The 18,757-nt window shown below is 33.6% G+C and overlaps 1 long non-coding RNA gene across 1 annotated transcript in view; it reads left to right on the top strand.

The window, feature by feature from the left end:
* The window catches only part of LOC141416910 (uncharacterized), a 62,744-nt gene that overhangs the window by 30,541 nt on the left and 13,446 nt on the right, over positions 1-18,757 (top strand). The window lies entirely within an intron of this gene.

Below are 18,757 nucleotides of genomic sequence, written 5' to 3'. Positions count from 1 at the left end.
TTAAGTCACATGTGGTGGTTCATAACTGTCATCTCAACTACCCAGGAAAGAAAGAAGAAAGGAAGGATGGAAGGAAGCAAGGAAGGGGAAGGAAGGAAGGAAGGAAGAAAGGAAGGAAGGAAGGAAGGAAGGAAGGAAGGAAGGAAGGAAGGAAGGAAGGAAGGAAGGAAGAAAGGAAGGAAGGAAGGAAAGAAGGAAGGAAGGAAGAAAGAGGAAGGAAGGAAGGAAAGAAGGAAGGAGGAAAGAAAGAGGAAGGAAGGAAGGAAAGAAGGAAGGAAGAAAGAGGAAAGAATAAAAGAAACGTGTGTTTTCTACTCCTTTGCATCCTTGAAAAAGTAAAAGGTTTCATTTCACACATAACTCAGTGAATTATCAATCAGAATGGGCTATGAGACATGAGAGGTACAGACAAAACTGCCCCTCACTGTGCATCACATTAAAAACATTTTAAAAATATTTTTAAATAGTGATGTATCTTAGTGGTAGAGTACTTCCTTACCATGCACAAGGCACTGGGTTCAAGTTCCAGTACTCCAAAAAAAGAAAGAAAACTCATCTTGTAATACAGCTGGCATGAAATTACTTAAACCAAATACTACCTAGATGTGTACTACCCAAACTAATAGGATTCTTTAAGGAATAAAAAATCCTTCTTGAAATAATAAAAGCATGTAGAAATGTTACATTATAAGCCATAATGGCACATGTCTATAATCTCAGAACTCAGAAGGCTGAGGCAGGCGGTCCTCAAGTTCAAGGCCAGTGTGGGCTACACAGTGAGACCTTATCTCAAAGGGAAAAAAAAGAAAAAATAAATGCTATCTCAGGCTTAAGTTAAAAAAAAAATAGACTGGTGAAGTGGCTCAAGTGATAGAGTACCTGCCTAACAAGCATGAGACTCTGAGTTCAAACTCCAATATTGCCAAAAAATAAAATAAAATCTGATAGCAAGAACTAAATGCACACAATATCATTACATATTACTCTCCTTTAAGTTTTAATGGCACAAAATGTTTCTTATTATATAATTACTTTCTATATGATTAAGGGTATTAACAAAGAGAAATTCTTAAATAGTCTCCATCTATTTTCGACTTTGCCTATGTCAAGCTTGTATCAATTGAACTCATTTTTTAAAAAGTAGATTCATATCATTGGATCCTTGCATCCTGGGTCTGTGTATCTCTCACAGGTAGATCATGTAATAGCAGGGATCTAATCTTCTTTCTCCAACACCATCTCCTAGCATCTCTAAGTGACACCATCCTAAGCAAGCTCTTCATCAGCTGCACAGCTATGATGTGAGATGGTCTGCAGCATAATATGTTCTGCCACATCTGCTTGGTCTCTCACATATTTAACTAAGCTTTCATCTCTGAAGTACAAAGATAATTATTTCCAGAAGTCACTGGAAGGAGCTACACCATTGGAGGATATGGAGTGTTAGAGATTTGTTTGACTTTCAGACAGTGAGAAAAAGTGAAAATCTCCAAAAAGAAGGATTTGTGAGGTTCAACAGGAAATATGTGTTTTAGGGTTTAATTTTTGTCTTAGAGAATGAGAAATCTATTACATGTCAGAAAATTCAACATGGGCAAGAGAAAGCATACTGCTCAGCATTAATGCCAGTGATCTAGAGAGTTCCATGAATGTACAAATAGGGAAGGAGAAACCTGTTCCAAATACTGAAATGTGCCTGGCAGTGACTTAGTTCTAGCTGTGACAGAGAGATACATACAAGCCTTGTAGGAACTTAGAGAAAAGGTGGATTATAAAAAATGAGCACTAATTTAAATATTTCTGCCAGCAATGTTAAGATTTCATTGCCATTGTACTAAATAAGCTACATCATGTTATTTTTCAGTTTATTTTTATTATTTCAGCAAATAAAAATAATTTTATTTGCTAAAAAATTTTATTTGCTAAAAAATTTGCAGGTGCTTTTAATTTTGATACTATTGTGTCATAACAGTCAGGAATTGCTTAGTTTTTTCTTTCTTTTCACTTGTTCTACATAGTTTGTCTATGTTAATATGAAAAAAATAATTTTAAAACCTTTTTTTATTATTCATTTATTCACGTGTGCATACATTATTTGGGTCATTTCTCCCCCTGCCCCCCTCTCCCACCCTTTGCCCCCTTCCCCCATCAGTTTGTTTGTGATAGATAATGGAAGAATTATTTCCCATTTAATGAAAACAGAAAAACAATTGATAAACAGTAGGGTGCTGTTAAAAACATGAAAAAAAACAGTGTTATCATGTTAAAAACATGAAAGTCAGAGCCGTTCATTTTAAAAGTGACATAGTCACATCAATATTTAAGTCACCATTCCCACGATGTTAACCATTACTTTGTAAAGATTATGCTTATAATAATTAATTTATCGAACATATACTAGGTGGTCAACACCATGCCAAGACCTTTGCTTGCATTATCTTTTTAAAATTTTTGTTATGGAAATTTAAAAATTTTGTAAAGGCATGTTGAAATTAAACAGTATAATGAACTCCCATATACTTTACCACCTATTCTCTTTGATTACAAGTTCACAGCCAACCTAGTTATTTTTATACCCTCATTTATTTCTTCTCATCTATATTATTTGAAACAAATCCTAACCTTCATGTGATTTCATTCATACATATTTCAGTATATAAGGTCTGGAAGATAGAGATTCTTTCTTAAAAACAACACAATTTTCTACAATATTATAATAAAATATAAAAATGTGAAGTTGATACTATAAATACTCCCATTTCCTATATGAAAAAACTAAAACTTAGATGAATGAAATATCTTATTCAAAGAACCCAGATAATGCATAATCTACTAGGGATTCAAGCATTGCTATATCTAAATATAAGGTGGAACTTCCTAAACAACACATTCAGTCTCTAATCTACAATAGTGTCAGTCTCTAGAAATTTTTATGATTTTTAGTACCTCAAAACTGACTGGTTCTATGTAACAACATAGAAACCAATATTTATCTCAACACCATTGAGATAAACATATTCTGAACTACTTCAAGAGTAGCAAATTTACCCTTGGGTACTAGGTGACATGAATTTCTAAAGCCCAGAGCAGTCAGATAAATCATTATATAACTCTTTCCTTGCTATTTTAAGTTAACCAAAACTTATCCCTTCGAAATACAGATTCCTGAGATTCTGGCTCTAAAGTAAGAAAGTCTTTTGCTCATTGGTACTCTGAAGTACAGCCAGCCCTAACATATAGTCAGGTGGAAGGCTGGTCAAGATATGGGTACATCTCAGGAATTAATACTCCTTCACAACTTTAGCCTTCTCCACCAAATTGTGCACTTCTTGGCAAGGTGGAGTTAACATACTGGTGATACTTGTTGGTGGATGTATCATTTGTTATTTTTTTAATGCCACCATTCTACCTAGATCCATGTTCAAATAATATATATCTTTTAAAATAATCACTCATGCCTAAGTAATTTTTTTCTGTGATGGGTCACTCTGTCAACACACTACTTGTAAAGCAGGCATGGAATTACTTCTGTGTTCAACTAATACGAACAATGACAACTATTACATGGCATGGGATTTCTCAGTTGAGACAGAGCTATACAATCAGTCATTCCATGCAAATTATCCCAGACATCATCCTGACCTGGTAATTTTAGACCTTGTTGTCACAGAGGCTGGACCTTGGAACAGTCAGGAATTCAGTAGAAAGAATGATTTCTTTGGGTATATGATGATGGAATGTCTAAGGATGCTGGACTGAAACAAGGGAAAACTGCAAGATCTTTGCTTAGGATTCCTAACATTAATATTTGTCTACATCAAGTAAGATTACTTTTTTCCAAAGTATTTGGATCTTTGATTTGTTTATGCAAGCAAGTCAAACTATATGGCAGTTTTTCATTTTCAATTTGGTTGATTAGCGTACTTTTTTAAGGCAAGGTGCCACTATGTAGCCCAAACTGGACTTGAACTTACAATAACCCAGTTTCAGCCGCCCAAATGTTGAGATTACAGGTATATATCACCACAACTGGCTTAACCAATGTCTTTATAGGAATCAATTACATAAATACACTTATATTTATTAAGTAAGTATATAGTTATAGAGTGAATAAAAATATAAGTAAGTTACCTACTTTCCCTTACAATTTGGTAGCAAGATATGTGTACACATGACTATAATACATTGTCGTATAAGATGTCTCCCGTATGAGATTAAACAAAATATAAATAAGGTGCTATTGGTTTGGCAATGAGGATAGAAGGAAAGACTGATTTATCCAACTGACATGCAATTTAAAAATCATGCCATTTGAGACAGGCCTTCAGGATATCACTTATTTGCTTGTATTATTCTTACTATTGCTAAGTTTAAATGAAGTGTCACCTTGTCCAGGAATATTTCAGTGACTCCCTCCCAAGACTGAGTTCTGTTGGCATTCTTTTTATTCCCTTATAACTGTCAGTGCCCTTCCTGGGGTTACTGAAGTGAGCTGCTAAGTCACATTATGTCCAACTACATAAGTTCATTGAATTCCTGAGCTTTATCTCTGCATTGCCTTTACAATTCTGGCACAGTCAGTGATCAACACTTTCCCAAATCAACAAATAGTACTAAAATTTAAACAAGACTGAATCTAGGAGGACATGTAGTGTTTGGAAATCACCAACTTATAGGCATTGATTGCAGAGTTTACAGTGGATGAGTTTCTCAAGGGATATGGCACAATGGCACAGAAGAAAACAAATGAACCCTTGGTGAACTATTTTCCCAATCAGGACTCCCAATTAGGACTACTCTTAGGAATACTACCTGCTGCTTGCTTCCAACTGTTTTTTCACCCCACCCTCACTTACAATGCCCCTCATCCTGCCTGAATTTTCTTTTTTATGGATTTTTAGCATACTATATAATTTTTTTACTCATTTATTATACTTACTTTTGTTCAGCACTCTTGGTCAGAATGTAAATTCATGGAGATTAGAATCTTTGAATATTCTGTTCACAAATGTAACCAAAGAATTTAGAACACAGTAAGTACTTAATAAATATTTGTTTAATTAATGAATAGCTATCAATATTTAGGGTGCTGAATAAGAGAAGAAATACTGATCCAGTAGTTATAAGACAGGAAGACAGACACACGATTGTCCTTTATTGCAGTGACAAAGGGAGAAAATAATTTCAGTAAGTACTGTGTAGGTAAGAATTGAGATAGCTATGAACAATTTTAGGAGGAAGGAATCTAAGGGAAAACTTCTAGATTTAGTAAATAAAGGATCATTGAAAATGAAGAATTTCTATGATAATGAGCAAGGAAGTCAGATGCCAAGTGACTGACAGAGAAGTCAATATTGAGAAAGGGATAGAATCTAGTGTAGATCTCTCATTATAGAAATTTAGAAGAAAATAACGTTCACTGTGAAAATGAAGCTTGAGGCAGTAACAGGAATGAGAAAAATTGCAGATGCCTTTAAAACAAGAGGAAAATGGCCATTTGGCAGGATGCATAAAAAATACTAGAACATATTTGACAAGAGACATAAAATAAAATTGGGACAAAACCTAAAGGGAACAGGCAGTAATGATAACAAGAGCACAGGAAGTTTAGCTTTTTCAAGTAATCAGCAAATTCCTTCCTCCAAAACAGTGATAAAAGAAGACAAGTGTTGCACAGAGAAGAATAAAAGAGCCCATGTTGCATGGTGCCCTCTTTTGTGCATAAGTAAAGCTGTATCTGTTCATGTCCATCTATACCATGCTGTCCACACATTAATATTATCAACTTTTGTCTTGAGACTGGACCAGAATCCATTTGACTGCTTTCCACCTTGCTTAATGCTAAAGATCCATGGTAGCAAATTAATTTTCAAAAATGTTTGTGAGTTGTCTACTCACAAACTACTCCATCACTACTCTAGGCACTGGAGCAATAGCAGTGAGCAAAGCAGACAGAAACCTCTGCTATAAAAGAAAAACAGTAAGGAGAATAAGTAAATCAAACATATGACATGTTAGAGGCTGATGTATGCTACAGAAAAAAATAAAACAGGAAAGATGGTAGGGAGAGCAGTTCAAGAGTTCTGAAGAATTCACTCTATTGGCAAGCTGATAAAATAACCAGGAATAGTTTCATAGATACAAACAAAGACACAACATGCCTGAGTCAAAGTCAAAAGAACTTTTGTTACTCACAGCAAGCAGCAGCCAAAGTATCAGATTGCACTGTTTCCTCATGGCTGAATTCCCACAGGGTGATGAGAAGAAGGCCATGTGATACCCAGTGTGTGACATCTGAACTCAGGGAGCCCAAATTCTTTATAGTAGGCAGTGGACCTGACATTTCCACCAGAGGGAGACATTATCTTCTCTGTACAGGAAGAAATCAAGCTTTCCCCCTTGCTCTGCAGGGCAATACTACTTCTGCCTTCCAAGGATGTTGTTAGCTATACAGACATCCTCTAAAAAATAGTGGAGAAAATATAACTATCGGTGTTTTATTCACAAGGTATACAGACACATGAGAGATACATGGAGAATTGTCTCTCAAGAACATTTACCCTGTCTCAAAGAGGAGGGATCTGTCTTGGCTTGAATTTTCTCATGCCCATGACATTATATACACACGCTGACTAATCTGAGAGACAGAGCCTAAGACTAAGTGTGTCCAACTTATTTCATATAGCCATTAATTAGCAATATGCTCTCTCAGTAATTAATCCAATCCTGTCAGAGTGAGAAGTCACTACTGCAAGAATTAAATCAGTATCAGGCATGGGTGGCTGCAATACTAGCTACATGGGAAGCTGAGATCAGGGTTGGTGTTCAAATACAGCCCAGGTAAATAACTCAGAAGAGTTCATCCCCAAAATAACCAGAGCAAAAGGGTCTGGAGGTATGTCTTCAGGGGTAGAGCCCCTGCTTTGCAAGTGTGAACCCCTGAGTTGAAACCTCTTAGTGACATAAGCATCTTTTAAAGGATCCACTTCTCAAAGACAGCATATAGAAAATTTTAAAATGGATATTAGAGGAGATAAACCATATTCCAATCAGAACAATATTTGTCTCAATCTGAAAGTATATTGTATGTTTATTTCCCTCAGTAGAATATAGTTGAATTTTTCGCAGTTTTTGTTTATTTGAAAATATTTTTGAAGGTATTTTTTTTGGTCATTTTTGTTTAGTTGACCCTTAAGTTTTTGGCTGTCCTGGGGGTAAATTTAAGGCCTTGTGGTTGCGAGGCAGACACCCCTGCTACTTGAGCCACTCGACCAGCCTGTGTCTGAAAATAACTTCATCTTCATTTTTGGAAGATTTTTTTGTAATGCACACAATTCTCAATATCATTATTTTATTTAAACATTTTAAATATAGCTTTCTGGCTTTTGGGGGTTTTTTTGTTGTTTCTGCTATTGCTCATTGTTTGTGTTTTTTGTTTTGGCTTTTTTATCTTTTTTTTTTCTGATGAAGAGTCAGCTGTCAGCCTAATTGTTGCTCTTTTCAAAGTAATTTATTGTTTCTTCATTTGATTGCATTTAATATTTTCTCTTTGGATTGCTTTTCAGTATGGTTTTAAAAATCTATTTCACTATGGTGTGAGTAGGTATTGATTTCTCTTCAGTTTTTCTGTTTGTGCAGAATGGCTTTTAAATTTGTAGCTCTTCCTTCACCTTGAAATGAGTGTTTAGAGATTTCATCAATGTGCACTGGAGAGATCTTGTGAAAATGAGTTATCAGCTCATCATGAAATTCTATCCTTCTGAAAAATGTACTTTCTGTATTTGATCTCATTCTCCTTTTCCCTCATGCCTGCATTTCTGGATCATACTCCCCTAGGAAATGTTACTCATCAGCTTTTGCCTCAAGCTGTTTCTAGGGAACTTGGCTAACATAGACTATATCAGCAACATAAAAAGTATTTTTGACAGTGATATTGCTGACTTTTTAGGCCTTTGGTAAACACATGTGCAATATTGATTGGAGACTTATGTTTGCCAGAAGACATTTTGATAAAGACAATTAGCTCATTAGAGTTCAAAATGGTAATAATAACAAAGAGTTAGTGAGAATTTACTGTCTGCCAGATGCTGTGATAAATTCTTTGCAAGGTTTATCTTTTCTAGTCTTCTCAGTAGTCCAATTGGTACTACTGTCACCCCAGTTTTTATACATGGGGAAACTGAATCTGCAAGTGGCTAAATCTCACCTAGGGAAATAATTTAGTGTTCTGGAATTCCAGAACTTATGTCATTGACCACAAACAATATGAGTTGTCCAAAGTCTTTCATTTTTGTTCTTATAATTCTATTTTATTTAGTTTATTGGTCATGCTATTAGTTCCTACTACTTAAATGAGGTCTAAATCAGTATCTAGGGAAGACAGGTACTTTCCAGTATCTTCTATCTACTATTTTCTCTAACAAAACTTCTTTTTAAGACACTTCTAAATACAACCCACAAAGCTAAGCAAGTCTTAAAAGTTATCTGGAGGGTGTAAGTGTTGTTTTCAAACCAAAGAGCTCTAATTTTGATTGCACAATAAAATGACTGATAAGCCAATATATAAATTTCATTTTTAAAGTATTGTTATTAGAACTAATAAGTAAGACATCTCTAAATTCAATTAAATTAACTTTAATTTTCAAAATCAATCAACTGATGTTTTCCTTTAGGAAGAACACTGTGAATATAAGTAGATAGTTGAAAGCAATTCCTTGTTCAATATCTTTTTAATCATCTCAAGAAATACAGTATTTTATTACTTTACCTAGGATATTCACTTTGTCTTTCTACTTTAAGTCATCTTAGTGACAGAAATCTTTTAAAGAATTACCAAATTTAAAAATTAATTTGTTTGTCTGAAGCAATGAAAGCATTCAGGCATACTGGCTTTAATTTGTTTTACTTAGCAACATTATATAAATTGATAGTATATTAATAAATATATCTCTAAAATCAGGAATTAACAATATTTAAAATCACAAGAAGGAAATGTTCTTGGAAACTAAGTATGTAGTTGTCCATTTCAGTAGGAAATCCAAAAGTTGGGAGTACTTGTAATTAAGCCATGTCGTCCAATAGTATCTATCTCATGCTATCAGCTAGGCACTCTTTTAGGAGCTAGGAATCTGAAAGTAAAAGACGCAAAATCCCTGCCCTGTGGAGCCTACAAATATTCAAAATATTTTGTAAGTTATAAATTTATCCCTGAGGGAAACTCAGAGATTCAGGAAGAAATAAGGAGCATGAAACTTGACTAAAAATCTAAATGAGCTGGATATGTTGGTACCTGCCTGCAATCCCAGCATTTGGGAGTCTAAAGTAGGAGGATTGTGAATCCAAGGCCAGGCTAGGCTAACTAGTGAGACCATGTCTCAAGCAACAACAACAACTCTAAATGAATTTGTATATCTGATAAATAGACTTCTGTCATAAATACCTTCGTGATGTTGCTATTCAAGGATTTAAATTAAGAAATACATGTCAATTCTCTTCCTAATTATATTAATTGGGAAATAATCATGAGTTCAGTTGCTCTCCCTATAGAGTTCTGTTGTTCAATATGGTAGCCACCAGCCCTGTGTGGCTAGTGGGCTTTAAAATATAGGTAGTGTAAATTGAGATATGCTATACAGCTGGATTTAGGGAAATTAATATTCAAAGTAATATAAATATGTTAATTTTTCATTAACTATGGAAATAATATTAACATATTGGATTAAACGAAACATTACTAAAATTGGTATCTAATTTCATCTGTTTCTTTTACTTGTTTTCTAGTAGCTATGAAACCACTATGAATCTTGAAGTTGCATAGCTGGCTTTCACTGTTATTATTGAACAGTAATGCCTTTCAGGATGGATTGATTACCTCAAAATAAAAGTTCCATACTTGATGTCAATACTCAGGAATCACTGTATAGCTTATTAATGGCAGAAATTACAATAATTCACAAGCACTACGTCTTCTTCTATTGCAGGCAAAACAGTTTCTTAAATGCATCACTGTGTTATCTTGATCCTTCAACAAGTTTCCTTTTCTAACTAGATCACTTGTAATGATATAGTTAAACACAAAAATGGAGATTTACCACTACAGAAGCAGCCCCAGAACCTTCATTCTTTCTATGGAGTCACTTGTCTTTTACACATATTAACAACAGTGGAAATGCAAGTAACCTTTGAAATTATAAAAAAAAAATTCAATCACTTTAGAAAAGGAAAGCAATTGTATCTTAGAGATGGGCTGTTTGTGTTCTTTATCACAGTGTCTTGGTAAATAATTGAAGGTTTTTGAACAACAGTGGTACTAGGAAATGAAATGAGACATGAAGATCAGCCCAAAACTCCTTTTATGAATGGCCACAGGCAAGATGACACAGTACAGGGAGAAAATATATGTATATGTACATACATATATATACATAATTTTCCCCTCAAGCTCAAAGGACTTTTGCTGTGCCTCTCCTCATCAGTGTTCAGTAACCAACTATCTGGAAAATAAAATTTGTTCTGTTACGTCACCTTTTAATCTTCATTCTAGGGTCCTGTTCCCTGGTGGGTCAGTGTGCACTGGAGGTAAATAAGCACTGCCATATGAATTTCACCAACTGTTTGTAAGAACAAAGCATTCTATACTTTTTATGTATTTCTATAGACATGAAGGAAATATGGTCCAGTGGGCATTTTGCCATCTAAACCTGACAGAAGATGAAGTTGAGGGAGCTAAATGGAGAAAACATTTTTATATGTCCACAAATTAACCCTTGAAGTATTTCCATGTCATTTATTTAAATAAACAGGCTATCTATGCTTCTGTTTTGCATATTAAGGTGATTTGCAACCTGATCCTTGCCAGCATGGCAACCTCATTCCATAGTCCTCAAACAATGAGCTCTTTCCACTCCAGAATGACCAATCTTCTTAAACTTTCCTCAGTGTGCCATTTTCTTTCACACTTACACTTCTTCCCACATGCTATTCTGTCTGTCTGGAGTGTTCTTCCTCATTTCTGCTGGTGACTTCAATCTATTTACTCTTGTAACTAAGTTCAAATTTCACATACTCAGTGAACCTTCACCTCATAAAAAATGATTTCCAAAAAAAATTTTAAGACACTTTTAGACAAGTCTGTGGAAAATAAGGCAAAATAATGTAATTCAGTCTAGAATAATTTCAAAGATCTTCTTACCAGTTATTCAAATGTAATAAGTTCCCGTAAAAGCCTTCATCACACATGCACGCACACACACACACACATATGTGTGCATATATGCTTTCTTAATTACTGTTCAAAAGTGGTACGAGAAATACTATATATACACACATTAATATATGCACAGACAGTATATTTGTGTTGGCTGAAAAGATAATGTTTCAGTCACTATATTTGTTAATACTTCAGATACAAATAGTGACTGGAGATCTATTTATCATTACTTTGTTCTTAGACTATTTCCTCACTAAAATGACTTAAATTGTTAAATTGTGATGTAAAAACAAACTATACAATATGTAAGGGACACCAATTTAAATTTTCAACTTCAGTCATGACAACAAAAACATGTTTCTCTTCAAATTTAATTTCCATGAGAAACTATTCTAAATTAAAACCTTCCAGTGCAGTGTCCTTCCATTTTTTGCATTTTTACTACCTAGAGATCAAACAGTTTGACACAGCAAAAATTCTGGTGAGTTAGGAAGAAATGCTGATTGGTTTGTTGGCTGGTGGCCGGGAGAATGTTATGACCGAGTAATTATGTGTTCTGGACAGATGCATTAACCAGGCTTGGGGCTGGAGCCACTGGATATTATTTTAGTCATAGGCTAAAGGAACTGAATCATTTTCAAAGCATTGGCTGGCTGACATTACCTTACTGATGCCTGTTCCAATGACTCCTTGGCAGTAACTTCCAACGCTGCACTTATGACATGGTAAACAAAAACTACATTAAAGGTTTGCTTTTTAATCAGGAAGGAGTTCAACATTTCCACTAAGCTCTCTTGCTATTCATCAAGTCACATTGAAAGCTATAGCAGATTTTCACAGTCCTGTCTTCTGATGGAAGAATTGTAGCAATGTAGCAGGCAGAAAGACTTAGTACTTGTAGTGACAAAAAACAAACAAACAAACAAAAAAAACCACATGGTCAGAATTCAAAATGATAATACACTTTTTTCAATTTCCCTCACTATTTATAGACTAAAGGCTGAAAATGTCTTGTGCCTCAATTCATAAAATACCATCCTTTGTGAGCAACTAATAATTAGAAAACCGTACATAGTAAAAAAAACATAACACAGTTAACATGATGACTTTTGGCTTATAGAAGAAGAAAATAAGTCCTATAATAATTAATTTTCTGGTTAGTTTCAGGTAACTTTTCCTTTTGTATTATTGAACTAAAACTTTTGTTTTGACACCAGGTGCTCATTAAAAATTTCATAATTTAGACCACACTTGGTTATTGCAAATATTTTATACTGGTTATTAAAATGTTTAAATAATATGATGTAATATGATATTTCTCTTAAATGCAGCACTACTAAAGTCAAATTAAAATACTAAAATCATCTTTTCAGGATATTTGGAAGTCTTGAATAATCTTTGCATATTAGCAAGTGATTGATTTGAATAAATGGTATGGTAGTGATGGATGGATACACATAGATAAAAGATAGATTTAAGTTGATAAAGATGGGAGTGTTTCTTTGCTTTTTACTTATTTTAAAAATATAGTGACTTCAGGCTTTAAAACTATTAAACATAAATATTGAGGATATTCCTCAGTATCAGGTATGTTTAAAAATAGTCTTTGAAGATTCATCATTTTGGTCCAGTTTCACAAAAACATGAAGTTACTCAAAAAGAATCCATCAGGGTAAACTCAGGTATCACTTTTGCTCATGGAATTTTTAAATTTTAACTAGCTCCCAGAAATAAGTTTATCAGTACATATATTTTAACTAAGGACCACATCTCTTAAATTGCTGCAACTGAAATTTTAAAAGAAGGTTATAAATTAGTAATGAATTATAATAATGTGATCATTAAAATCATCATAACTACCTTACTACCACAATTTACTATTTAAAACAAAGTGTTAATACCTTATAATAAAGTGTTATCAAAAGTCTGAAGGGCTTAGTTAACTGAAAGGTACTTAATGAGCTTATCAGGAAAAACTTAGCCAAATTCCTCCCTAAACCATAAAGCAGCTCCCCAAAAAGAATAGGAACTAATGCATTATGAAGAACTAAGGAAATGTTAAAAATATTTGTGAGGTAAAAGTATACAAATGAAACCACATTTAATACAAATGAAAAATTTTCCTTTCCCAGAAAATGAAGAGTGAATAGATAGAAAGTAGAAAATGGGGATAATGAAAGAGGCAAAGCAAAATTAAATTGTCTTGGGTCAAAATTGTCTCAAGTCATACAACCACGTTAACAAGTGGTTATTTACAATATCAAAACGTAAAATTTTACTATGCTAAGAATAGGTAATGTAATTATATTAAAATATGAAGCACATAATGTAATATTATGATACAATATTATAATTTATTCCATAATTAAATATTAAAGTCCACATTAGAACTTAACATGCAACCAGCATAATTAGCAGGAAGGCTTATAGAAAAGAATATGTGCTGTATCTCAACATTGAAAACACAGTGTAGATTTCTCAGTTTTTGTGTCTACTCTTTTCTTTGCACTGGGGACTCAATCATTTTAACAATCTGAGTTTTCTTGGAATTATTTTAACCATTTTAACAAACTCATTTTGCTTTGAGTTGCTACTAATTCCACTAACAGTGTTAATCAGTGAAACTAATAATTGCTCTTTTAATTCAATCATTGGATAAATGAAAAGAGCATGAAATAGAGCAACTTTAGCAAGTTTTTTTTCTGAAAACAGGAAATCAAAATAGTTGGTAGTATTTTTTACATTTGGAAACTGAAATATTTAATGCAACATCTAACCCATAGGAGGTATTTAGGAAATATGAATAAATATACACAATAGATTTTTTGCTTACAGTCTAGTGCTCAGCATTTGTTTTAGCACTTTATCTTCAAGCATTATTTTCTTTCACTATATGCAAGATACATCAACTATAATTCTCTTTAGATATAAAAACTTCTGGGATGCATTTTTTTCAAAAATTTTCATAAGATGTTTTTAGTTTTTAAAACCTCTATTCAATAAGATGTTCACCTTGCTGAAGTACTAAAAGGTGAGAGACGAAAAAAAGTCTTTGAAATTGCAAAGTATAAGATATGGTAAAAATGTTTAAAGGAATTTTATTACCATAAGCTGCACTAAATATGACTTTGGTATGGAGAGCCCTAAATTAAATACAGAAACTTGCATAATATTTTCTCTGATGGACCTAATGCAAATACAGTATTTAAGCAAGACTTTAAAAAATACAAAAGAAAGAATGTTTGTTAATGGGAAATGATCCTTCATTAATGATTTCTTCTTTTAAAAAAGTTAAACTTTCAATAAGGCCTAACTAAACAAGGCAGAAAAGACACACAGACACACATCTGTCATATGTTTGCTGCTTTATAGTTACTGCTTTAAGGAAGGATGTGAGTTATGAAGTGAGTCCTTTTGTAAACATTCTAATAAAGTCTGGGTAAAATACACAAAACATCAGACTGCTTCAAGCTGCTGTTCTTTAAATAATACCAAGAATTATATGAATCTCCAAGTTTCTTGTATAAATTGTTACACCAACTCAATAAGCAATAAAGCTTACTAAATTATTTAGGAAAATCCATGTTGTTCTTCCACTTTACAGAAAGATGAGAGCACAGCAGTGGAGAATTTATATTTTATAAGATGTCCATGCTTTCTGGAGAGAAGGATCAAGGCACTTAATTTATGATTCCTAATTTTTCCCCTCCCAAAACCTCAGATCATTATCTGTATTGAGGATTCCAAAAATGACACGAGCACAGACACATCTGAGACTTTTAACTCTTAAGAATGAGGTTGTTAAGGGGACACAGAAAATCTAATTAGCTCTGATTTCTTTAACTGTATCCTTTAAAACCTAGAATAAAGAGATTTAATACAATTAGTAGAATAGCTCTTCTCAGTCTCACCTGTCTTTTCTACTGAATATCCTTAATTTAAATGATTTTAACCCCTAGGGATTAATTTTCAGGCTAAGGAACTTAAATTCCTTCCTGTGTTCAGACTGTAGTATTGCTAGTTTAATCCTATTCCTAATGATTCTAATGACTTTTTAACAGCTTGTTTTTATAATTTGATTCTAATGTTAAATCAACTCCTGAAAAAGGAAATGTCAAAAATTATAAAAATATTCCAATAATTTTGAATCTAATTTTAATCTGCTGCTGTACTAAAAACACTTAATGGGAAAGCAATGGTAATGCCGTGAGATAAACCAAAGCAGCAGTAAGAAAATAGACCTAACTCAAATAAATTATCAAAATATAACAAGCTTAATCAAAGTATAATTAATAAAATTTAATTATCTCATGATTATCTATAGTGCTACCTGAAAGCAACAAAGAAATATAAAGACAGAAAAACTAAAAAAAAAACCCAAAAAGCAGTGTAGATAAATATATTGGCTTATATAAGATATGGAATTATCATTAGCTTCCTAAAACATTCTAATTTGTGCTTCCTAATATCTCATAAAGATTTATGTTCCGTAAGTTTATGGCTAAACTTAGTCTGCAAATCAAACATCATGACTTTATTGCTTTTCCTAGGATGAACATTAGCCATTGAAAAGAATTGCTAATGCAAAAATTAGATGTTAGAAAAAAGAAAACTATAACAGAGTTTGAGATTACAGAATTCTTACTTTTCTATTAACAACACCCAGCAATTCTGGGACCTTTACCCCTTTGACTGATACTAAATAATATTTATGCATGCATGACAACAAAATATGTTTCAAAAAATATATTTGAACTAACAAAGCAAAATTGCTTTAAGCTTTTGATCTGTCTGCTAGATCACATCGCTCAAAGTCTTTTCCTTTCAACAGTTACATTCAAAAAGTCAAAGATATACAGCTGATGATTCAAGCTGAATGACACCACGATAAACTACAGTTTCTCCTGCAGATAAAATGCATCATAAATCGGTGCAACACTTACCTCATTTTAAATATTACTGTCTCCTTTTATCAGGTAACACTATATGACCCCCTCACCTCCTTTCTTCCCATATTTTACATGGGAGTTTAATTCTATTCAATGATCACAACCAGAATTTTTTTAATTAAAATAGGATATATGGCTTTAAAGGCTTAGGTTATCCGATAGACAGATTTAATTTAAAAAATAATAATAATGACAGACTGACTTCTGATGTCCTATAAAATGTAGCAATAACAGAATTATATCTATTTTTAACTTGTAATAACTATACTTAACTGCAATTTATCAGATTATATAAAATGGGAGACAATGTTGTTTAATAAAATGGAAATGTGTCCACAATGAAATAACAAAGAGATGTTTCTACAGGGAGTGCATAGCAACACAATGTGTAGTTTTTTCTCATTAAAATTTCCATCCATGAATTACAATGGTCCTATCAACACTGTTCCCGGTGAGCTGCTTGGTTTATATCACCACATCTCTAGCCAGAAGTTGTCCTTTCTGTGGACACTCAAATTTGGATTACACTTTCAAAACTATTAAATGCATTAAATGTACTAGTATAAATCTTGATTATCATCTACACATCTTTGAATTTGTATACTTCACCACCCTCCTTCCCAAGCCTGTTGAGAGGTAGACTTTCAGATTTGGCAGAAGAGGAGGGCTCTCAGCGTCAGGAGAGGGTGGCTGTGTGAATGAGGTAGCTGGGTCATCACACATCTGGGTAGCAGGACCACTTTCCTGCCCTTTTGCTTTCATGGTTGCCCCAAGGCAGACATTAGTGCTGACCTTCAGGTATATTAGTCTTGTCTATCATGGGAGAAGATCAGTCACAAAGACTTTCCTTTATTTTCATTTCTTTTAATTTGAAACTGGTTTGTGGGAATAGAACCTGTGAACTTAATCTGGCGTCAGGCTCCCAATTTAATTCCTCTTCTGAGTTCTTGTCTTTCTAGCAGACCTGGGACAGAAGCCTGGGATGAACTTCTGTGGGATTCTCTTCTTTATCATGTCCTTTCATCAGATCTGTAGCCACCAAAATCTGATGAAAATCTCTTTTTTACCTCAATCAATCCCTTGCAAAATTATTGGGGTGTTTTTTTTTTTAGCACAGATGAATTGTTTACTATGTGAGAGCTTTATCTATCTATCTACCTTTATAATATCTATATCTATATCTATATATATGTAGTATACCCTATTTTCACATAATATGAAACAGAAATAAAATGCCTTTTACATAACCTTACTGACTTTAAAGGTTACTTACCATTTAGGTCATGTTTTGTGAGAATTATCGAATTAGCAGTGATGGGTTTTTGTTGATATATAGCAAACTATTCCAGTAGACCAGACTCTATGAAAGCATACCAAGCATTTGCCACACCACTGGCCTTGAGGTGACATGGAGTTAAGAGTGCAGTTTGTAGCCTTGAAACAGAATGAAGACAATTAATTCCAACATCCTCCCCCCATGGGATATTCCAAATACATGGTGTTTAAACTTCAACATTACACAGGTTGGAGGGCTCAGATGCAAATATCTTCTGTTTTCCTTTTCCCAGTCTCTAAACAGCATTACCTCTACACTATAGTTTTGTTTTCTTCCTGCCTGCCTCAAAAACTCAGTAACCTTTTTTTCTGCTACTAAGTTGCTTCACCTGTTTTAATTTCATCTTCTCTGGCTTCCCTGAGGACCATGCATCATTACCTGCTCTTGTCTTTGCCAGAGATTCCTTCCAATGTGCCTTCAAAGACACATGATCTTAGTTGGAAAAAAATAATAATTTCATGTGTCCCTACCAGATTGCTCCACTTTTTTCCCCCCACTTCTACCCTTTTTACTGCTTTAAATTTCCCAAGCTCCCATTCTTCTCTTTCTAATAAACATAATCAGTTCATTATTAATTAGTTATTTAATGTCTATCATCACAAGAAATCAACTCAATAAAAGGAGGGATTAAATCTCTCTTGTTCAGGCCATGTTCCTAGTGCCTAACACAGGCTCTAGCACATATTAAGCATTCATAAATATTTATATAATGGATTAATTAATTTTAATAGTTCTTTTTCCTACCACTTCCACTGCAATTTCTGAAACTCTGGTTACCACCCCTTCTACTCTCATGAAATGTACACTCACAAAATATATATGGTATATATTTTATCAAGAATTATTTACAAGTTGACAAATGAAATTACATTTTCTCAGGCCTCACTCTTTTTTGACATTTAAGAAACCAGTAATAGTTGGCCACGGTGGCACACACCTGTAATCCCAGATACTCAGGTAGGAGGATGGAGGTCCTAGGCTAGCTCAAGTGAAAGGGAAACCCTATCTGAAAGCAAACAAACAAACAAACAAAAAAAACAATGACCAAATAAATAAATAATAAAAACACCTAAAGCAAAAAAAGACTGGGGAATATAGTTCCAGTATTAGAGCACCTGCTTAGCAAGAAAGAGACCCTATATTCCATCTCCAGTAACACCAAAAAAAAGAAAACAAAAAAACCAAAAAACTCCAGTGCTAATGACAAACCCTTTCTTTGGGGATCCTCCAGCATACTGGTTGTCTTCACCTTTCAATCACTTT

Source organism: Castor canadensis, chromosome 14, assembly GCF_047511655.1.
Source record: "Castor canadensis chromosome 14, mCasCan1.hap1v2, whole genome shotgun sequence".
NCBI lineage: Eukaryota > Metazoa > Chordata > Mammalia > Rodentia > Castoridae > Castor > Castor canadensis.
Note: the sequence above shows the minus strand (reverse complement) of the source record. Positions and strands in the feature narration are given on the sequence as shown.